The sequence below is a fragment of the Vombatus ursinus genome, unplaced genomic scaffold, assembly GCF_900497805.2.
Source record: "Vombatus ursinus unplaced genomic scaffold, bare-nosed wombat genome assembly UNPS02014945.1, whole genome shotgun sequence".
NCBI lineage: Eukaryota > Metazoa > Chordata > Mammalia > Diprotodontia > Vombatidae > Vombatus > Vombatus ursinus.
In genome coordinates this window covers 16,527,757-16,552,952 of record NW_020954723.1, presented here as the reverse complement: position 1 = coordinate 16,552,952, position 25,196 = coordinate 16,527,757, and the positions used below count along the sequence as shown (strand labels likewise).

The 25,196-nt window shown below is 34.5% G+C and overlaps 1 protein-coding gene across 6 annotated transcripts in view; it reads right to left on the bottom strand.

The window, feature by feature from the left end:
- CEP128 (centrosomal protein 128) overlaps positions 1-25,196 on the bottom strand; it is a 237,913-nt gene that overhangs the window by 188,761 nt on the left and 23,956 nt on the right. The window lies entirely within an intron of this gene.

Here is a 25,196-nt window from a genome sequence, read left to right as displayed (position 1 = left end):
CTGAAAAGCTTCTGCACTGACAAAATTAATGCACCAAGAATGAGAAGGGAAGTAGTCAAATGAGGGAAAAATGTCTCTATCAAATTTCTCAGATAATATCCAAGATACCAAATATATATATATATATATATATATATACACACACACATATATATACACACACACACATACATATATATACATACACACACATATATATCCACATTATATATATATAAATATATATGCACATATTATATATATCCACATTATATATATATATATACGTATACATACACACACATGTATATTATACATATATTCAACCCCTTTTTGCTACTCATACAATTCCTACCTTAATTCAGGACCTCATCACCCATCACCTAGATTACTGCAACAGCTTAATTGGTCTCACTGCCTTAAATGTCTCCCTACTCCAGAATCTCCTCGAAACTACTGTCAAAGGGATCTTCCTTAAGCACAGAGCTGAGCAAGCAAGTTAACTAGGCAATAAACTCCAGTGGCCCTTTACAGTTTCTAATATAAACTTCTCAGTTTTGCTTTTAAAATGCTTCACAACCTGGCCCTAATCCATCTTTCTAGTACTGTTCTATGTTACTCCCCATCCTGAACTCAGATCCAGTCAAAGTGGCTGTCTCTGTTCCTGATCTATACAGGACAATCCATCAACAGGCTCTGTGAAGATGCAGCTCAAGTATCACCTTCCACACAAAGCCTTTCCCAATCCTTTCTAAATACTAGTACCTTCCCTCTCAAACTACCTGTGCTTAACTACTTTGTATTTACTCTTGTTATATTTTTTTCTGCATAAGCTTATACATGCACTTATTGTCTTCACTGAAAGAATGTAAGGGCCTTGAGAGTAAGGATTGTTTCATTCTTTGTACTTTTATTCATGGTTCCTGGCACATAGTAGGCTCTTAATGAAGGCTTACTGGTTGACTGAATGAAACACTATGCATTTACAACAAAAATTCTCAGAAAATAATACTGTTACAACAGTAGTAACCACCCCCAAAAAATTAATGAAAGAAAAAACAATAGAGTAGATGAGGAGGTACAAAGATGGAGACTTTTATGGGAATTCTAAAGGAAATCCTAGGTGCTTCAGGTTACCTAGGGTTAGATGATTCTCTTTCATATTAAATGCAATAGACAAACTCAAGGCTTTCCTTTTTCTCCAATAGAGGTTTTCTTCCTAATACTACTTTTATGCTCATTTGTGATATTAAGGGTTAAGAGAGGATTTGTTTGGTTGGGGTTTTTTTTGTGTTATTGGGGTTTTTGTTTGTTCTTGCTTTGGTGTTGAAAACCCTTTATGTGTTAGTCGTCCCCTACCTTTTGAGTCTTCTTACACCTTACTTTCCATCATGTTCTCTTTGATCCAATGACACTGGCCTCCTTGCTGTTCCACGAACAAGATACTCCATCCCTTTGTTCCAGGCATTTTCTTTGACTGTTCCCCATGCCTGGAATATCTGACTTCCTTAAAATCCCAACTGAAGAAATCTTTCCCAACCGCTTTTATTTCTAGTTCCTTCCCACTTTTATTTCCTAGTTATCCTGTCTATGGCTGGTTTGCACGTATTTGTTTGCTTGTTGTCTCCCCCAATTAATTGTGAATTCCTTGAGGGCGGGAGCTGTCCTTTCTGTTTTTGTATACCCAACACTTTAATATAGTGCCTGGGACATAGTAGGTGCATAATGTTTATTGATTGACTAGTTCACACAAAAAAAAAAGGGAAAGAAGGCCAGAGAGAAAGTGGGAGAGTTTTTCTTGAGATAATTGCAAAAGAATTAGAGATGAAAAGGATAGTAAGAAGGGGGTTAAAAAGGAAATGTTTGCAAGACGGCAGAATAAGCATTTTTTGTCTTAGTTCCTCCACAACCTCTTCCACAATGACCTAGAAAGTACAACTAAGCAAATTCTGATTGGGAAAGCAATGAAAAAATCATAATAAGTCATTTTTCCAGCCATGGGCAGCTTAGAAAGACAGAAAGAAAGGTCGGCAGACACCAGGGTCAGGGTTATGCTGGGGAGCTAAGCAGCTGCAACAGAAGTAGCAACAGCAGCAGCAGCAAAGAGCAGCTCTGCACCCAGGGATAGTAAGAGAACTGAACACCTGAGCAGAAAGAGATCCTGGGGAGCCCTATAGTAGCACTTAGAGCAGGAATGGATGCCATTTGGCAGCTGTGTCACCCACTGACCAGTCCCAGGTCACATGTGGTTCCAGGGAAAATAGGAGTGGTAGTAGTTATGTGGGAGCAGGACCTCATCTGTATAAGGAGCAAGGAAGAAGTTCCAGAAACCTGGCTGCATGGCTCTGGGCCCAATAAAAGAGTAGGCATTCAGCTCTAACCTTTAGCCCTGCACATAAGCCTAAAGTGGAATAAACCAGGGTAATTGATCAATATGAAGAGGAAGCCAGCAGCTCAATCTCTCTGAACCTGCAAGTTAGTAATAAAAAAGTTAACAGGAGTGAGAAATCATAAGGGTCTAAAGAAGGCTGAATTGTTTATATTCCTATATGGTAAGAAGATACATGTAAACCCTTGGAATTTTATCATCACTAGGGCTGTTAGAGGGAAGCTACTTAGAGTGGATGGGTGTGATTCTATTATGTTCAGATAATCTCAAAAGAAGAATGGAAGAGTGAGAAAGAAGGATGCACTTGGAAAGGGACAAAGAGATAGTACAGGAGAAACTACCTCACATAAATGGGGCACACAAGAAAAAGTTTATAAAATAGAAGAGAGAATGGGGGGGGGGGGCGCAAGAAGCCACACTTGAACCTCACTCTCATCTAAACTGGTTCCAAGAGGGAAGAATACACACACACATACAGTAGGGAACAGAAATTCATCTAATCCAACAAGGAATACTAGGGAAAGGAGCTAAGAGAAAGGGACAGAAAGGGATAAGAAGGAGGGCAGATTAATTGAGGCAGTGGTCAGAAGCAAAACAGACTTGAGGAAAGGACAAAGTAAAAAAGAGAAGTATAAGTATAAGAAAATATGATGGAAGGAAATACATGTTAACAAGCATAACCATGAAAGTGAATGCCATGAATTCACCCATAAAACAAAAGAGGATAGCAATCAGAATCCAATAATGTTTTTTTATGAGACACACTTGAAACAAAAAAAATATACACAGAATTAAAATAAAGGGCTGAAGCAGAAGAATCTATTATGCTTCAGCTGAAGTTAAAAAGAAAGGTAGGGGTAGAAATTATGATCTCAGACAAGCAAAAGTAAAAATACATGCAAATATAAGAGATAATCAGGCAAACTAATTTTGCTAAAAGGTACCACAGTAAATGAATTACAGAAAGAAAGAGTAAAACTATAATAGTAGGGTATCTCAATTTACCTCCTCTCAGACTTAGATAAATCTAACCATAAAATAATTTTTTTTAAATTAAGGAGATTAATAGAACTTAAAAAAGGTTAGATATGATAATCCTCTAGAAAATACTGAATAGGACAGCTATGTATGGCACTTTCACAAAAACTGACCATATATTAAGGCATAAAGACAACACCAATAAATGCAGAAAAGCAAAAACATTAGCTGTATCTTCTTCTGACAATGATACAATAATAATTACATTGAATAAGGGGCCTTTGAAGCATAGATTAAAAATTAATTTGAAACTAAGTAACCTAATTCATAATAATGAGTGGGTCAACAAATTAATCATTGAAACAGTAATAATATATTTAAAACAATGCTAATAATGAGACAACAACCCAAAATTTGTGGAATGAACTTGAAGACTTAGGAGAAAATTCATATCTCTAAAACCCTTATATCAATAAAAGTTTAAAAAAAGAATAAATCAATGAATTAATCATATAGCTAAAAAAAAAACTAGAAAAAACAACAAATTAAAAACCCCCAATTAAACACCAAAATAGAAACACTGAAAATCAAAGGAGATATTAATAAAACTGAAGGCAAATAAAAACACTGAATTAATAATACTAGGAACTGGTTTTTTAAAAAAAGCACTAGAAGATACATAAACCATTGCTAATTCACTGTAAAAAAAAAGAAAGAAAGAAGAAAACTAAATTGTCAGTAACAAAAATTAAAAGGGTGAAGGCACACCAATGAAGATGAAATAAAAGCAATTATTAGGAGCTATTTTGCCCAATAAAAGTGACATTTAGCTGAGATGAATGAATATTTACAAAAAATATAAATTGCCCAGACAAATAGAACAAAAAACAGAATACTTAAATAACTTATCTCAGAAAAAGAAATTGAACAAGGCATAAATGAACTCTCTAAACACACACACACACACACACACACAAACACACAGACTAGATAAATTTAGAACTGAATTCTGCCAAACATTTAAAGAACAATTAATTCCAATAATATATAAACTGCTTGAAAAAAAAACCAGTCCTACCAAATTTCTTCTCAGTCACAAGCACCCCCTAAACCAGGGAGTGCCAAGACAGAGAAAGAAAGCTATAGGTGGGGAGAGGGATGAGACAGGGAGAAAATTTGGAACTCAAAATATCATGGAAGTGAATGCTGAAAACTAAAAATAAATTAATTAATTTTAAAAAAAGAAAATTAAAAAAATTAAAAAAAAAACTATAGACCAATTTCCCTAATGAACACTGATACAAAATTTTTAAATAAAATACTGACAATTAGAGATTACAACAATATGTCACAAAAATCATACACTATGAATGGATTTATACCAGGAATGCAGAATCAGTTCAATATTAGGAAAACTATAAGCATAATTGACCATATCAAGTACAAAAACAAAAATTACCTGATTATCTCAATAGATGCAGAAAAGACTTTTGACAAAATAAAACACATTTTTATTAAAAAAGCTCTAGACAACATAAGAATAAATGGAGATTTTCTTAAAATAATAAGAAGTATCTATCAAAATCCAAGAGTAAGTAGTGATTGTAATGGGGATGAACTAGCCGCCTTTCCAATAAGATCTGGGTTGAAACAAGGATGTACTTTATCACTATTATTATTTAACATTGTACTAGAAATGCTAGTTATAGCAATAAGACAAGGAAAAAATTGAAGGAACAAACATAGGCAATAATGAAATAAAACTATCACTTTTTGCAGATGAAATGATGGTTTACTTTGAGAACCCTAAAGAGAGAACTAAAAATATTAGTTGAAACAATTAACAACTTCAGTAAATTTGCAAGATATAAAATAAACCCACACAAATCATTAGTATTTCTATATAGTAACAACAAAACCCAACAGGAAGAGATAGAAAAAGAAATTTCATTTAAAGTAACTATAGAAAGTATTAAATTCTTGGGAATTTAATTCCTGCCAAGGCACACACAGAAACTATATAAACACAATTACAAAACACTCTTCACACAAATAAAGAGAGCTCTAAACAACTGGAAAAATAATAATTTCTCATGAGTAGGCTGGGCCAAGATAATAAAAATGGCAATAATAGCTAAATTAATTTGCTTATTCAGCATCATATTAATCAAACTACCAATGAATTACTTTATAGAGCCAGAAAATTTAATAACATAATTCATCTAGAGGAACAAAAGGTCACAAATATCAAGGGAATCAATTTTTTTTTTAATGAGAAGGAAGAGGGAAGCTATCAATACTGGATTTCAAACTATACTACAAAGCTGTAATCATCAAAACAATGTGATACTGGATAAAACATAGAGTGGTTGACCAATGGAACAGGTGAGGTACAAAATACACAGAAGCAAATAAGCACGGTAACCTAGTGTTTGATAAACCCCAAAATTCTAGCTATTGAGGCAAGAATTCATTATCTGACAAAAACTGCTGGGAAAAATGGAAAGTAGTGTGGAAGAAACTAGACAAAGATCAACATTTCACATCATATACCAAGAAAAGCTCAAAATGGGTATGTGATTTATAAGTAAATGATGATATCAAAAGCAAGTCAGTGGAACATGAAAGAATGGCCTGTCAATGGGGAAGAGTTAAAATGGAATACTTTTGATTACACAAAATTTTAAACTTTGTTTTTTTTAATGTGAGTTAAAATGGAATACTTTTGATTACACAAAATTTTAAAGTTTGTTTTTTTTTTAATGTGAGGAGGACCTGAGTCCTCCTGACTCCAGGGCCAGTGCACAAACAAAACCAATGCAGCTGATAGAGCACCAGTCAAGCAGTCAGGAGAACATGAGTTCAAAACCAGCCTCAGACACATGATACTAACTGTGTGACCCTAGGCAAGTCACTTAACCTCAATTGCCTCCAAAAAAACAAACAAACAATGCAGTTGAAATTAAAAGAAAAGCAGGAGGAGCAACTAGGTGGCACAGTGGATAGAGCACCAGCCCTGGAATCAGAAGGACTTGGGTTCAAATGCAGCCTCAGACACATGACACTAGCTGTGTAACCCTAGGCAACTCACTTAACCCAGATTGCCTCACCAAAAAAAAAAAAGGAAAGAAAGAAAAAGAAAATCAGAAAACTGGGAGGAATAAAATCTTTGCAATACTTTTGTCTGATAAAGGTCTCATTTTTCAAATACATGGGGAATTGAGCAAAATTTGGAAGAGTAAGAGACATTCCCCAATTGATAAATGTTAAAGTGATATAAACAGGCAGTTTTCAAAGGAAAAAATTAAAGCCAATAACCATATTTTTCAAATGCTCTAAAATCACTCATTATTAGAGAAATGCAAATTAAAGCAACTCTGAGGTACCACCTCACACTCATAAGATTTGCTAAGACAACCAAAAGGGAAAATGACAAATGTTGAAAGGGATATGAGCAAACAGATATAATAATATACTGTTAATGGAGTTGTGAACTAGTCCAGCCATTCTGGAAAGGAATTTGAAACTACACCTCAAAAGTTATCAAATACGCATTACCCTTTGACCCAACAATACTACTAATAGGTCCATAACCCAAAGAAGTCAAACAAAGATAAATTTTCACACTAGCCATGGCCAAAAAATATTTGTCCCATTCTGCATTTTGAGTCCTTCATCTCTCTATCAGGAGGTAAGTAGTATATTTCATCATTAGTCCTCTGGAATCACAGTTAACTTATTACACACATAACAGTTCAGCACAATAATGTTACATCACCTTTATATACTAAAATTTGTTCATCCATTCTCCAATTTATGAGCATTCTCTCTGATTCCCATTCATTACCACCTCAAAAAGAGCTATAAATGTGTGTATATCCTTAGAGTTTGTTTTACTTAGAATTCCCTCCCTTAATCCTTCCTTTAATCTACCGTCCCGAAAAAAAAGTCTATGTATAGATAGATAGATAGATAAAGGGCAGAGGGTGGGTTGAAGACGAAGGGGTGATATCTAAAAAATAAAATTAAGAGGCGAGAGAGGATTATACTGGAAGAAGGAGAAAGGGAGAGATAGAATGGGGTAAATTATCTCACATAAACCAGACAAAAAAAATTCTGGAGAAAGGTGAGAGGGAATAAGTGAATCTTATTCTCATCAGATTTGGCTTATGGAGGGAATAACATGCACGCTCAATTGGTTATGGAAATCTATCTTACCCTACAGGAAAATAGGGGGGAAGGAGATAAGAGAGGGGGATGATAGAAGGAAGGGCAGATTGGGGAAGGGGATAATCAGAAGCAAACACTTCTAAGAAGGGACAGGGTTAAAAGACAGAATAGAATAAATGGGGGGAGGCAAATACGATGAAGGGAAATACAGTTAGCTTTTCACAATATGACTACTATGGAAGTGTTCTGCATGATTACACATGTATAACTTGTATCGAGTTGCTTGCCTTCTCAATGAGGGTGGGTGGGAAGGGAGGAAGGGAGAAAATTTAGTACCCAAAGTTTTAAAAGCAAATGTTAAAAATTGTTTTTACATGCAACTGGGAAATAAGATATACAAGCAATGGGGTATAGAAATCTATCCTGCCCTACAAGAAAATAGAAGGGGAAGGGGATAAGAGAAACGAGGGGGGGTGGTGACAGAAGGGAGGGCAGATTTGGGGAAGGGGTATTCAGAATGCACGTCATCTTGGGGTGAGAAGGGGAGAAAATTTGGAACTCAAAATCTTGTGGAAATGAATGTTGAAAACTAAAAATAAATAAATTAATTTTAAAAAAGAAAAAATCTACCCTCCCTCTAATTCTTCCTTTCTTCTTCTCCCCCTTTCCCTCCTATTTTCCAATTAAATAATATGTATTTCTGTACCCAACAGTGTATGTATCCTTCCTTATTTTGATCAGTTCAGATGAAAGTTAAATTCTACTCTCATAGCTACCCCCACCTCCTCTTTATTTATATATAGTTCTACCTCCATATCCTATGTAAGATAGTTTTTCCTAAGATTCCTTTCCCTACTGCACCCCCCTTCCCAATGTATTCCTCTTCCCTTCTCTTTCAATTCTTTTCTCAAGATCTTCAAGGCATAACATAACAATTTCTAGGCTCTGTCTAACTGAACTCCCTCTATTACTCTTGATGATAGGATTCAGAATGGACACATGTATGATTTTACCATATTTGAATGTAAGCAGTTTATCCTTCTTTAATCTTTTATCATTGTTCATTTATGCTTACTTTTTTATGCTTCCCTTCACGGCCTATTTCTCTATTAATGCAAAAGTTAATCTGGCAAAAGATTTTAGAAGAAACTGATTGTAAAGTTAATTTTATAGATAATATTTTTATTCCTTGCAATCTATTTTTCCATCTCTTTAAAATTAAGAAAAAATCCCACAATACTAACCTTTCATGAAATCAAACAAGAGCGAAAGATTATGATTTTTAGCACATTCTTGCCCATCATCTGTTGCTAAAATGCAATAAACAGTGGTTGTTGCTATTTAATTTACTAAAAGATCAGTGACTCCACTGGTATGTGCAAAACTCCATCCATATGCTGGTATGTAGAAACATAAATACACAATCATCTTCCCTGAATTTACTAACCTCTTTCCTCATAGCAAGTTACAGTTTTCAAGTAAGTTTTAGGAAAATCCATATATCCAAGTTTTAGGTACATCACACAAAATTTATATTCACATATGTTTTAAGATGATTCAAAAATACCTCCAAAAAAGATTTTTAATGGTCATTCAACAAGAAGAAAGATGTTAAGTGGAAAATGTGCTCTACAACAAGCATTGCATTACAGGAGAGTCAAGAAACACACAAACATTGCTAATTAAATCGTCCTACTCAAAAAACAACCTAAGCATATTTTGTTTTATTTGTCAAGTTAAACATGTACTTTAAAGTAAAATATGTTTTGGGGGCTGCTAGGTGGCCCAGTGGAAAGAGTACTGAGCCAGGAATCAGGAAGACTCAGCTTCCTTGGCTGAAATCTGGTCTCAGACTCTAACTCCCTGTGTGACCACGGGCAAGTCATTTAAACTTATTTGCCTAAGTTCCTCATCTATAAAATGAACTAGAGAAGGAAATGGCAAACCACTCCAGTATTTTTGCCAAGAAAACCCCAAATGGGGTCATGAAGAGTCAGACACAACTAAAAAACGAGTGAACAGCAATGTTTTGGAACCAAGATGGAAGCAAAACAGGAATAAGTACGGTAAGCTACCCTCTTCCCCCAAATTCTGCAAGCAGATCTAGAAAATGGACCAAGAAGAATCCTGAATGGGAAATCCAAGAAGAAAAAAAATCACAGTGAATCATTTTTTCCAGCCCAGGTCATTATAAGAAGAAAGACAGAAAGATCTGCAGACATTGGGCATGGGTTCTGAACAGGAGTGGCCATAAAGAGCATTCCAGCTCAGGGAGAAGCACTCCAGGACAAGAAGTGGCTCCAGATCTAGCCTAAAGTTGTGTAGGCTGCAGAAAGAGATGCCCACTGGCAGCTTTCTTGCTCACTCCCCAGTTCCCTGGTGATAGATCTAGGGTAGAGTAAAGAGGGTCCTGCACCTAGGGGTGGCATTGCTGCATGAGGAGTGCTGGGTCCAAGGGCCTAGGCTGTGTACCCAAGAAGGAGATAGTTCAATAGCAAGCAGCAGGTTGTGGATTGGACCAGAGGAGCAGAATGAGGTCTCAAGTTCCAGTCTGAAGCCTGCAATGGAAGAACCAGAGTAAGAATTCCAGACAAATGGAGAATCTTCAATTCTATAACTCTAAACTTATAGAGCTTTCCAGATGACTGATGGTGGCTTTGTCCAGCAGCAGGCTTCTGAAACTCCAAATGGGCAAGCCCACAGGTCTATTGCTCAGACCCAAATCCAGGTCATGAACTCATAGAACTCAGTCCGAAAGGATAGTAATCAAACTCAGTCCTAAATCGGACCATGATGAGAGCAATAAAAGTTTAAAGGTCACCTAACTAAGTTGTCCTGGAAATCCTGGAATTCAATCACCCAAGAGAGCAGCAATAGGAGCGATAGGAGCAGCCCACACATTTCATCCAGGAGTACATAGAGCCAAAGCCCTAACATCAAGTCAGAAGTCAAGAAGTAGAGTGGAAGAATGAGAAAAGAAAAAAACTATCCCATCTCAAAAAACTATTACAGTGACAGGGACACTCAAGACACAAACCCAGAAGAAAGAATTGCTCTGAAATATTTAAAAGCAAAGCCTCAGAGGAAAAACACAGTCTGGGCACAAATTCAACTATAAATAACCAAAGAAACAAAGACTTCAAAAATAAGAGTTTAGGTTTTTTCTTATTTCTTTATTTGATTTTGCAAATGATATGAGAGCTCTAGAGGGGAAAAAATGGAAGAGAAATGACAGCTATGGAAAAAAAATGGAAGGAAATTAATAGCTTGGCACAAGAGGTACAAAATTTATCCAAGCAACAAATTCCTCAAAAAAAAAAAATTAAAACAAAACGAAAAGACTGAAAATGTAGATGAAAACATAAACTATCTCATAAAAAAGAAAAAAACCTTAAAATCTTAAAACTCCAAGATGTCTTAAAAGGGCAAAGTAGAAACAGAAAAAAAAAAAAACCCACTAGTCACTTCCTGAAAGAAACCCAAAACGAAAACTCTCAAGATTATTATACCTAAAATACAAGGCTTCCAGGTCAAAGAAAAATGTGGCAAGCAGCCAAAAGGCAAGAATTCAAGTACCCAAGAGCCGCACTTAGGATTACACATGATTTAGCAGCCACTACTATAAAGGAAATTGAGTATAATCTTACAAGGGAAAAAAAATAGATCTTAAATGAAATAAAGGACTTCCAAGGATTCCTCATGAAAAGTCCAGAGCTATATAGCAACTTTTTAGTTCTAAGAGGAGTCAAAAGAAACATAAAAAGCTCTTTCTAAACTGGTTAAGAACTGGAATTTGAGAGAGTACCTATTAGGGAATGGCTGAACAAGTTATGGAATATAAATGAAATGGAACACTATTATGCTCTAAGAAATGATGAAGGGGATGGTTTCAGAAAAACCTGGGAAGACTTATATGAACTGATATGGAGTGAAGTGAACAGAACTATGAGAACAATTTATATAATGACTAGTATGGTAAGGACAAACTACTTTGAAAGATTTAGGAACATCGATCAACAAAATGACCAACCACAATTCCAGAGGACTTAACATGCTATCCACTTCCTGACAGAATGAAATACCCAGTGCAGAATGAGCCATATTAGAGACAGAGACATAGATAGATAGATGGATAGATAGATAAATATGCACATAAATACATGCATGTATATGCATATGCACACATATACATACACAAATGTTTGTATATATCTATGCATGTATATGTAAACAGACATGGCCGATGTGGATGTTTATTTTCCTTGATTATCTATACTTGTAACAAGGGTCTGTTTTTTGCTGAATAGAAAAATAAATTTATTTTGAAAAGTGAAATTTGTTCCAAAATAAAAATATTTAAGATGCTATAGCTACCATTTATAATCATACAGTAATATATAGCAACATTCAATAAAGAAGTAAAAGCTCAATGAATTAAATAAAGAATTCTATAAAACAGGATTTTAGATTCAGGTTGATAACAACCAATATAGACTTACAGACTATCAAGCAAATAGAAACAGCTAGGTGGTACAATTGGCAGAGTGCTGGATCTAGAATCAGGATGACCCCAGTCCAAATTTGGCCTCAGACACTAGTTTTGTGACCCTGAGCAAATCATTTAACCTCTTTCTGCCTCAGTTTCCTCATCTGTAAAATGGGGACAATAGCACCCAACTCACTAGATTCTTGTGGGGATTCAAATGAGGCAATATTTGTAAAGTACTTTGCAATCATTAAAGTGCTAAAAAAAAAAATACAAACTATTATTTTTAAATAAATTCAGAAACTGACAGATGTGCTTTCAAAGATCTGAGGTATTTTTTCACTCTTGAGAAATCATTAACAGAACATACAAACTTTTAATTTGATTAACATTTCTTACCTATGATGTTTTTGTTACCTATAATGACTATGCACAATAGAAATGCTCAATTTTAGAACAAATGGTAATAATGGCCTACAAAGACAGTATTTTCTCCACCTACTAGACCACAAAAGGGACTATTCAGTACCCCAGATAATTATCATTGTAGGATGGCACCAAAAATATAATTCACCACAAAGCCCATTACATAAAAAGAAACATCTGGATTATACAGTTTAACATTAAATATTCTTTCTAAGTTTTACATCAGATGGCACTGGCCAGCTGCTCAAAATGGAAATTCGAATCAGAGTATTTAATTAGAAGCAAAGTAATGTGTTAAGACAATTCTCAAAAGTTTCAATTTACATTATAATACTTTGGTCAATTTTTGCCTTTAAAAGGGACTGAATCAAGAACTGAATCAAGGATACTGGGGGCTTTTTTACACTCAAAACAAGACTTTCACAACAGCAGTTTCCTTTGCGAAAGAAACAAGCTTAATTTATTTTTTATATTTATAATATTTCTTCCTTAAGGACATTCAGTTTTGCACCATTAACAAAAGAATATACACTGTTCCCTTCATAGATAGTTAAATCCAATTGTTAATGTTCAAGTTAAATTACTTTCAGAGACTCAAATCATTCAGCATTACAGCATCAGCAGAAACAATTTAATTAATATTCCTTAACCACATGGTATTTAATAACTATACAGACTATCCATTAAAGGTACAATAGAAATGCTTGAAATATAAACTTTCCCTCATACACTCACTAGAAGTGTGAAATGTTTCTCTGCAAAGAAAGTGACATCAAGGCTATCAGTACAGAATTTCTTTACTGTCAGTCTAGAGCCCAAAGGCACCTGAAGCAAGAATATCTGGCCCCCAAAAATCACAACAGCTAACTAGGCACTCAAGGAAAGTTCAGAATGTTAGTTCCCCAGATGGTCCCCTCTGTGGTAAAAAGAACTGACAACTAGATCAATGAAACACTGCTTATTACAAATCTAATTCCAGATATTCCCCTAATTGTATAGTTGTAATTATTTTCACCCTGACCTCAACATATTCCTAGCTCTGCTTCTAAAACTGCAGGATCAAAGGAGGGGCAGAGCCAACACGGATGGGGTAAAACAATTTTCAAGTCCAAGACAACTTAGAAGGTGGGAGAGAAAGATCTGTCCCAGCGGGATGAGAGTGGAACGTAGTCTAGCGCAGGCCGTGGCCCAGCAAGCGAGCAAGAGGACCAGGGGACAACTGAATCAGCAGGGCAACTTCCAGAGCTCTCAGCCCATAGAGGAGAACTCCACAGACAATAAGGGGGTCAGACAACTGGTCAGAAGGAGGTTTGGGGGGCAGGGAGGAGAGGGAGAAAATTTAAAACTCAAAATCTTATGGAAGTGAATATTGAAAACTAAAAATAAATACATTAATTATTTACAAAAAAAAAAGAATGAGTGCATAAAAGAACAAATCACAAAAACAATAAATAATTTCAATTGGAACACTAATGCATTGTTGGGGGAGTTGTGAAATGATCTAACCATTTTGGAGAGCGACTTGGAATTATGCCCAAAGGGCTATAAAAATGTGCATACTCTTTGACCCAGCAATACCACTTCTAGGGCTGTATCCCAAAGAGATCATAAAAATGGGAAAAGGACCCACGCGTACAAAAATATTTATAGCAGCTTTTTTTATGGTGGCAAAGTATTGGAAATTGAGGGGACGCTCATCAATTGAGGAATGGCTGAACAAGTGGTAGTATATGAATGTAATGGAATACTATTGCGCTATAAGAAATGATGAGCAAGTGGACTTCAGAAAAACCTGGAAAGACCTGTATGGACTGATGCTGAGGTAAATGAGCAGAACCAGGAGGATATTGTATACAATAACAGCCAGGTTGTACAATGACTAACTTTGATAGACTTAGCTCTTCTCATCAATGCAAGGATCTAAGACATCTCCAAAAGTCTCATGATAGAAAATGCTATCCACATCCAGAGAAAGAACTATGGAGCATACTATTTGCTCTTTTATTTTCTTCTATTTTGTTTTGTTTCTTTTTTTCATGTGGTTCCTCCTATTGGTTCTAATTGTTCTTTACAACATGACTAATGTGAAAATATGTTTAATAGGAATGTATATGTAGAGTCTATATCAGACTGCATGCCACCTTGGGGAGGGAGGTGGAAAGAGAGGGGAAGAAAATTTAAAACTCAAAAGCTTATGTAAGTGAATGTTGAAAACTGAAAATAAATTAATTTTTAAAAAAGAATATGGCAATGCAAATAAATAAATAAATACATAAATGATTTCATTAAAGAGACTGACAACAATGAGACAATACTAAAATTTACAGGATACAGCCATGCAGTGCTCAGGGAAAAAATTATATCTCTAAATATGTACATCAATAAAACAGAGAAAAAACAAATCAATGAATTGGGTATGCAACTGAAAAAAACTACAAAAAGAACAAATTAAAAATTTCCAATTAAATACCAAATTAGAAATTCTGAAAATCAAAGGAGAGATGAATAAAATTGAAAGAAAAATATTGAACTAATATATAAAACTAGGAGCTAGCATTGTGGGGGGAAAAAGTAGCTAAACAGTTGGGTAATTTGATTTTTTGAAAAAAGAACAAAACCAAGTTATTAGTATCAAAAATGAAAAGGGTGAATTCACCACTAATGAAGAACAATTATTAGGAGCAATTTTGCCCAATTATATGCCAATTACACTCACCACATTCCAGTGATCCTGAACCCCTACCTGTCCATGTAAAAACCCCATTCCCCATCCTCAACTCACAGCTCCCTCAGACCTATCCATTCGACTCCTAACTGCAATGTACCACTTCAGATCTACCTGCCCTTTCCACTGTGCTCTAGAAATTTCCTTTCAACTTAAACCTCTTTCTCACTCCTTTCATCTTCAGGACCCTCCTGACAGTGCTACTGCCCTTGCCACTCTTTTCAGTTTGGGCTACACGTCCCCTCACACCCAACTGACTGGTCATGGTGGGGGAGTTGACCTTGCTCAGGTCTCATTTCTAATGAATGAATGAATGAATGATGTAAAATTGAGAAGAAAAAGACCCACTCAGCAACTGATAAATGGTCTAAGGAGATGAGCAAACAGTTCTCATGTGAAGAAATCCAGGTTATTTACAGTGCCAAAAAAAATGCTCCAAATCACTACTAATTAGAGAAATGCAAATTAAAGCAATTCTGATATTCTGCCTTGCACTCATCAAATTGGTAAAGGTGACAAAAGTAAAAAACTGATAAATCCTAGAAGGGATGAGGTAATAACAGACATACTGATGCACTGTAGGTAGATTTGTGAATGGGTGAAAACATTCTGAAGGCAATTAAGGATTTAACATAAGAAGTTGCCAATCAGAGCATTCATTCCCTTTGACTGAGTTATGCCACTGCTTAGTCTATACCCAATTGAGATCAAAGAAAAAGGAAAAGGTCTTATGTATGCAAAAATGTTTATTGGAGCTTTTTGTGATAACAAAAAACTGGAAACTGAGAAGCTTTCCAATAACTGAGGAACAGCTGATTAATTGTAGTATACGAATTGATTAAATATTATGTTGTAAGAAATGAGGAAACAAAAAAATGAGGAAATAGATAATTTAAAAACATATAAAAGAGTTATATGAACTGATGCAGAGTGAGGTAATCAGAAATAAAACAATTTATATAATTAATCAATATTACAAGAATGAACAATTTTGAGGACTTATAAACCAATGAAAATAAAAAGAACAAAACAATAAGAATAATTTATATAGCACAATAAAAACTAACAATTTTAAAAGCTATAAACTATGATCAGTATAATGATTATTCTTGATTCCAGAGGACTGATTATGAAATATATCTGTTACAGAGAACAGACTTGGAGTGCAGAGAGGGACATACCTAATTTTATGTACAGAGAGAATTTGTTCTACTTGACCGTGCATATTTGTTACAAGAAATTTGCTTTTTTGTTGTTGTTGCTGCCTTTTTACCCTAATTTCCCCCCAGGTGAAAGGGAGAAAAAATAGATTCAGGTTAATTTTTTTAATAGAGAGGTAGAGGTACTATAGATGTGAATGGTTACATGAACTTTCAGACAAGGTCACTGTATTATTAACTTTATTTAACTGTTTTACTATGTTAGAAGAAACCTCTCACAAAATACGAATAATCTATAAATGTTTTCAATGTAAAAACAAAACATATATAAAATGGAGAGGGGGGCAGGAAATGAAATCCTCCTTGCTTCTCCCTCAACAGCCTTCAGTAGGCAACTTCACATCCTTAGAGGTTTATCCTATGCAAATATATCACACAATATGGATTCTGGTAGCTGTTATCTATAGATATCCTCAGGATATTTCTTTCCTTCTTCAATAAGCATAGCACTTGGATCAGTCTCTATCTGCCCCATCTCTTGCCCTTATACTAAGGGATTTCAACATATATATTGTTACCCCATAAAATACCCTAACATCACAATTCCTCAATCTATTCCATTTTTATGACCTATTCCACTGTATCTCAGCTACACAGATAATCACACTTTTGACCTTGTCACCACCCACAAGTATTCCAAATGTTTAAGAATTCAAGTAATTTCATACGATTACAGTCTTTTATCATTCTATCTTTCACCATGCCTTGTGACCCCTAATCCTATTCTTTGGCATCACAATTACCTCCATTACCTCCATGCTTAGTTCTTTTTGCCAGGCTATCATCACTGTATTAGTTATATGCTCCTTCCTTCATCATCTTGATCCTTTAGTGAATCTTTTTAACTTTAAACCAGAAGTGTCAAACACATGTCCATGACCCACAACACACCTGACTACAGCCCAAACCAGATTAAAATGTAGTTTTATGCAGCTGCAGGGATCCTAATATACAGTTTTGGGACCCCCATTTCTACTTATGTTTGACACCACTCCTCTGAATTATCTCCCAATCTCAATTCCTTTGCCCCCTTATCTTTATTATCTTATCACTGATCACATATTGACAAACTCCAAACCTGTATTACTCCCACCATCCACCTCCTTCACTCCTGTTCACATGCCATAGAATGGAGCTGGAGAAATCACACTACTGTGCTTCTGAGGACCACTACAATTTTATGTTATCTAATCTCAAATCATTGCAGCATGAAAAACATTCTGTTCTTTCTTAATCAATTGGCTATCCAACTCTCCCCAAAAGGTGTTCCAAACCTGCTCATTCTACCATAGGCTTTCAACAGCACTCCCACCCTCCTTCTCCACCAAGGATCTTTCCTCATGCTTCACTGAAAGAATTAAGGCCATTCACTGAGAGTTCTCTCTTCAACACTCCTCCTCATCTCACATCACTCAGACATATCCCTCCAATATGTCCTCCTTCACTCTGTTCTCAGACCTTCTCCTTGTCAAGGAAAACTCCTCTATGTGCCCACTGATCCCACCTCCCTTCCTGTCTTCTCCAGCCAACTGCCTGTCCCTTCCAGCATCTCCATTCTCTCTCTAATCTTCAATCTTTCCTCATCTACTGGCTTCTTCCCTGCTACCTTCTCTCTCTCCTTCTCTCCCTCTCCCTGACCCTGTCCCTCTCCCTCTTCCTCTCCCTCTCTCTCCCTCTCTCTCTCTCTCTCTCTCTCTCTCTCTCTCTCCCCCCCCACCCTGCAATTTGAAAGACCTTATGAAGAATCAACCAGACTTGGTAAATGATTGATGGAATCTATGGGGGAGTGAAGAATTAAGGATAACTTTGAGGCTGTCAGATTAGGTGACTGGAAGAATGATGGTACATTTGACAGCACTAGGAAATTTAGGAAGATGGGTTGCTTGGTGAAAGGAGGGATAATAACTGTTTGTGGTATATTTAATTTGATATATCTATAGGACATTATGTTGGAAATGTCCAATTATGCTGGCAACGAAGAACTGGAGATAATATTTTTACATTTATATACATTAGTAAAATTCATCTAAATTTTTCATGTTATCTTTGCCTGGTTTTAAAATCAATACCATATCTTTCAATACCATATGTTCCATTAAAGGAACTTGGGAATGTTCCATCTTACTCTACACTACAAATAATTAATCTAAAACAAGGATTACTTGCTCTTGAAAAATCTGAAAAAATGCTGCAATGAAGCTGCCTCAAGCAGGTAGGTTTTTTTGGCATGGCAATTCTTTGATTACTTCTATTATTTCCTCCTTTGAAATTGGTCTATTTAAATTATTCATTTCATGTTATGTTGATTTTTTTGTATTTATTGTGATTTATCTTGTATCTGCTGTGAGTTGTCCTCTTCTATTCATAATTTATTTGAATATATTCTTTTTATTAAATTTGCTAATACAGGTCAATTTTATTTTTCTTTTGCAAAACCAAATCCTAATTTTATTTCTTAATTCAATTATTTACAATTCAATGTTTCTTTCATTTTATAATTTTATTTATGTCAATAATCTTTCCCAAACTTTTTTTGGTATGTTGAAATTTCTTACTATAATTATTAATTCTACTTCTTCTTGTATTGCTAATTATCTTTCCTTTACAAATTTAACTATCAAATTGTTTGGTACATATAAATTGAGAACTCTTTACACATTTTTTTGTCTTACCAATATATAATACTTCTTTCCATTTTTTTCTAACAAATAACATTTCTGCAACACTTGCTTTATTTTTCAAATTTTCAGTTATATATTTTAGACCAAGCTTTCAACTTGTACATTCCAAAAACATGAACCGTTTTTTGTTTTTGTTTTTTTTTTTTGGCTAGGCAATGGGGTGAAGTGACTTGCCCAGGTCACACAGCTAGGAAGTGTTAGGTGTCTGAGGCCGGATTTGAACTCAGGTCCTCCTGAATCCATGGCTGGTGCTTTATCCACTGCACCACCTCGCCGCCCCAGTATAAACTGTTAAGAATAGTTTGGCTCAGTTTAATAATCAGAGATGCAAATTAAAATAAATTTGACATACCCCATTATATGCATGCAATTGACAAAAATAATAAAAATCAACAAAACAATGCTGGTAGAGTTACATGGAAAGAGAATCATTCATTCTTAGTTGATGGAATTGCAAACTACTATACTCTTTTTGAAGAGCAATCTGACAATAAATGAAAAGGTTATAAAAATAACCATACTCTTATCTAATAATTCCATTATTAGCACATAATTCTACAATATTTTCAAAACAACATAAACCACAAAAGGAACTGATCAAAGATTCCATAGCATCATTAGATATAATTACTAAAAAACTATAAACAATATATATTAGCCAGCAATAGGATAATGGTTAAATACATGGTAATGGAATGTTACCATTGCGTTGGTAACATTATTACAAAGAAATTAAGATGGCCAAGAATCAGAAACACTAAAAAAAGTCTGGAAAGACCTTTCTGAAATAATGCTAATAAAAAAGGAGACCAAGAACAAAATATACATTTTGATCATATGAAGAAATATGAATGAGAATAAATGGACAAAGAATCTAGATGGAGACATGCACAGAGAACTTAAAAAAGCATTATGAGGAGCAGCTAGGTAGCACAGTAGATAGAGCACCGGCTCTAGAGTCAGGAGGATCTGAGTTCAAATCCGGTCTCAGATCATAATACTCACTAGCTGTGTGACTCTGGGCAATGATATTTTAGGTAGTGAAATGAAATAATTCAAATTAAAATAATTAAGGAAGCATTGTTGTCTGAATTGATGTTTAATAATGTTTCTAATGAAATGTTCAATTTTAATTTAGTAGAATAAAATGTAACCCTAAAGAAATTCTTCCAAAATATGCCTCCTAAGTATACACTAACATCTTTTAGAACCACTGATACATAAAAACACAATAAATTTTTTTTAAAGTAATAACCTTACATACAAAATATTCACAACAGTACTTTTTGTAGTAACCAAAAACTGGAAACAAAATGGATGCCAATTAGAGAATGGCTAAACAAATTGTGATCTATAAATGCAATATAATACTACTGAAATATAATAAAGGACAAATATGAGGAATTCAGAGAAACCCAAGAAGACCTGTAATGCGAGTGAAGTAAGCAAAAATCAGATGAATGATGTTTTACATTAATGTAAATGAAAGCAATACTCAAAAGCAGCATAGTGCTGTTTAATTATACTTAATAACAAATATTAGCTGCAGACACTAGATAAGAAAACACATTCCTTTCAGCAAAGAAGGGATGACATGATCCAACCATTTTGGAGAGCAATTTGGAACTATGGCCAAAGAGCTACAAAAATGTGCATACCTTTTGACCCAGCAATACTACTTCTAGGTCTGTATCCCAAAGAAATCATAAAAAAGGGAAAAGAACCCACATGTACAAAAATAGTTATAGCAGTTCTTTTTGTGGTGGCAAAGAATTGGACATTGAGGGGATGTTTACTAGTTGGGGAATGGTTGAACAAGTTGTATATGAATGTATTGGAATACTATTGTAATAAAAGAAATGATGAGCAGGAGGACTTCAGAAAAACCTGGAAAGATTTACGTGAACTGATGCTGAGTGAAATGAGCAGAACCAGGAGAACTGTGCACAGGAACAGCCACAATGTGGGATGACTAACTTTGACAGATTCATCTCCTGTCAGCAATGCAAAGATCCAAGACAACTCCAAAGGAATCATGAAGGAAAATGCTGTCCATATCCAGAAAAAGAACTATAGAGTCTGAATGCTGATCAAAACATATTATTTGATCTCTCTTTTTTTTCTTTTTTCTTTCTTATGGTTTCTCCCATTGATCTAATTCTACTTTACAACATGACTAATGTGAAAATAGGTTCAATATTAATGTATATGTACAGTCTATATCAAATTGTATGCCATCATGGAGTGGGGGGAGGGGAGAAATGGGGAGAAAATTTGGAACTCAAAATCTTATGGAAGTGAATGTTGAAAACTAAAAATACATAAATACATTTTAAAAAAGAAAAGAAGGAATGACAGATTTACAATGTGGTCTATGTCATCAGATTAAGTCACATCATTAGTTAGTTTTACTTAACTTTTCCTTTGTTACAAAAGATCATATACCAAGAAGTAACTGCCCTATAAAAACAAAATCATTATTATTTTTTAAAACAATCATAAAACCAAGACAAATACTCCACAAAGGTGTTTGCCAGTGTTGTGGATTATGTTCTGTACAAAGTTTAATTGGAAGGCTTTACTCATAAACAGTGAGGTTGTCCAGAGGTGCCTGTTTGTGCTGATGGCATCACACCTCAGAATACCATAAAGTCTCCTCAATGAGATTCATGGCCACTCAAAAAAGATCAACCAAGCAAAAATTCACACAAGAAAAACCAAGTAGATAAAAGTACACTTCCAAAATTATAATATATAGATGGATGAGTGTTGAGTTAGAATATCTTTATTATGTGTGTTGGACAGGAATATCAATCAAAAAGCATTTATCCAGCACCTACAATATGCCAGTCATTGTGAGTAATGACTTATAATGAGTTATAGAGAGAAAGAGAGAGTAAAATGACAATAGTGGGGAAACTCAAATTTAACCCTTTCAGATATAGATAAATCAAACTAAAAATAAACTAGAATTAAGATAAAGATCTGAATGGCATTTTTAGAAAATTCAGATATCAGACCTCTAGAAAATATTGAGAAGGAATAGAAAGGAGTGTACCTACCTCTCAGTTATGGCATCTTTGCAAAAATTAATGACCTAAAAAAGGCATAAAAACCTCACAAGCAATGCAGAAAGGGAGGAATATTAAACACATCTTTTATAGACCACAATGCAATAAAAATTATATTCAATGAAGAGCCACTTATGAAATAATTAAAAATTAATTGGAGACTAAATAACTTAATTCTAAAGTATCTGTAGGTCAAAGAACAAATCTTAGAAACCATAATTACATTAAAGATAGTGACAATGAGGCAACATACCAAAATTCTGAGGATATAGCAAAAGCAGTCTTTAGGAGAAGATGTACATCTTTCATCAATAAATAAGACAAAGAGGACATCAATAAAATGAGTATGTAACCAAAAAAAAAACCTGTAGGAAAATCAATAAATTAAACTCCTCAAGTAAACACAAAAACAGAAATTGTAGAAGAGATGAACAAAACTGAAAGCAAAAAAAGAAAATCTGTTGAATTAATAAATTAAACTAGGAACTAGCTTTTTCAAAAAGAAACAAAAAAAACCAACAACAAAATTGACAAACCATTAGCTAATTTGATTTTAATAAAAGAAATCCAAACTACCAATGTAAAAATGAAAAAAGAAAATTCATGAACAATGAAGAAAATAATCAGAAACTTCCATCCAGTTATATGCCAATAAAATTGTCCACATTAAAAGAACAAGAAAGAGAACTTAAATAATCCAATCTTAGAAAAAAGAATCGAACAAGTCATAAATGAGCTCCCAAAGGAAATAAACACCATGGTCACATGAAATTAGAAGAAAATTCTGCCAAATATTTAAAGAATAATTCCAGTGCTATATAAATTGTTTGAAAATACAGGAATAGAAGGGGTTCTACCAAACACCTTTTTTGATACTAAAACGATTTTGATAGCTAAACCAAGAAGTGTCAAAACAGAGAAAGAAAACCAATTAGCTATCTAGGGGTCAGCAAACTATCGTCTAGGGTCCAAAGCCATAAAATCCATTCTTACCTTGCTAGACATACAAAAACAGACAGCAGGCCAGATCTGGACCTTGGGTTGTAGTTTGCAAACCCCTAATTTATAGTTTTCTTTCTTGATTTTTATTCTCCCAGGTTTAGGTATCAAGACCATACTTGTATCATAGAAGGAGTTCAGTGGGATCCCTTCTTTTCCTATTTTTTCAAACGGATTATATAGCACTGAAATTAATTGTTCACAATATTCTTAATGAGTACTGAAGGAAAATGTAAAATAAATTATTAACAAGCAGATTATAGCAACATATCACAAAGATTATACACTATGACCAGGCCGGATTTACAGGAAGAATGCAAGGCTGGTTCAATATTAGGAAAACTATAAACATAATTGACCACATTGATAACAAGAACAAAAATCATATGATTATATCAGCCAAAGCAAAAAATGCTTCTGACACCACACAACACCCATTCCTGTCAAAAAAACAGTAGAAATCATAGGAATAAACAGAGCTTTCCTGAATATGAATTGCTGTTGTTGATATTTAGTAATTTCAGTCATGTCTGACTCTTCGTGACTCCATTTGGGATTTTCTTAGCAAAAATGCTAGAATAGTTTGCCATTTCCTTCTCATTTTACAGATGAGGAAACTGAAGCAAACAGGGTTAAGAGACTTGCTCAAGGTCACACACCTAATAAGCGTCTGAGGTCAGATTTGAACTCGTCTTCCTGACTTCAGGTCCAACATTCTATTCACTGCGACACCTACCTGCTAATATGAATAGTAGTATCTATCTTAAACCAAGAGTCAGCATTATCTATAATGGGGATAAAATTAGAGGCCTTTACAATAAGATCAGGGTAAAGCAAAGATGTCTACTATAACATTACTATTCAACAAAATACTAGAAATGCTGTGTAGGAGCAACACAAGAAAAAGAAATAAAGGGAGTAAGCATAGGCAAAGAGGAAACAAAATTACATGTTTTTGCACGTGATACGGTTTACTCAGAGGCCACTAGAGAGTTAAGTAAAAAACAAATCAAAACAACTTCAGCAAAGTTGCAGAAGACAAGATAAACCCACATAGATCATCAGCATTTTTGTGTATTACCCAAAAAAAAAAAAAAAAAAGAAATCTAGCAGGAAGAGATAGAAAGACACATTCCGTTTAAAATAACTAGAGAAAAGTATAACATACTTGGGAGGTTACCTGCCAAGGCACATACACAGGAACTATTCGAAAATAATTACAAAATACCTTATACACAAACATTCTATACACAAAATACTCTATACACAAAAAATTGGAGAGATATTAATTGCTCATGGATTGGCCAAGCCAATATAATAAAAATATCAACACAAACTAAATTAGTTTCCTTATTAAGTGTCATATCAATAAAAAGATAACAGAAGACATTCCAAAAATAAAACAGACAAGCAAGACAGAAGGAGAATCAAAGCATGTGGGCTGAAAACCCAACTGTGCTATTCACAGCCTATTAGGGAAAGCCATTTCATCTCGCCAGGCATTATTAGTAAAACTGAATGATCTCCAAGGTCTCTTCAAGTTTTAACTCGAAGGATCATATAGATCATCTAGTCTAAGTCTTTGATCTTACAAACTTGCATTTTTCTATTATCTTAAAAGTTTATAAACCACCTTCCTCAAAACAACTCTGAAAAATAGGTAATGGAAATACATTATTCACACCATTTTAAATATGAGGAATAGAAGCAGAAGGGCTAAGTGATTACACAGCCAATAAATATAAAACTCAGGACTGGAAAACAGACCTCATACAGCTAGAGAACTCTTTTATAATTGAAAGTGCTTAACTGAAGAAACATTCCCCTATCATTTAACTTTAATTCCCAACTGCCCAATTCAAAATAAATAGTTTGCCACAGAAATAATCTACCATTTAACTAAAGGGTCATGCAATGAAGAAATGTTGTTCTGCAGTAAACCAGCTAATGCAAATGTCCTCATTTCCCCTTAATAAACAGAAAAGCAAATAACTAGCTCACATCATTAATAAGGTAATTAAACCTAAAGACATTATTAACCACCTAAACTTATAAAGGTTTATAGCTCCCTC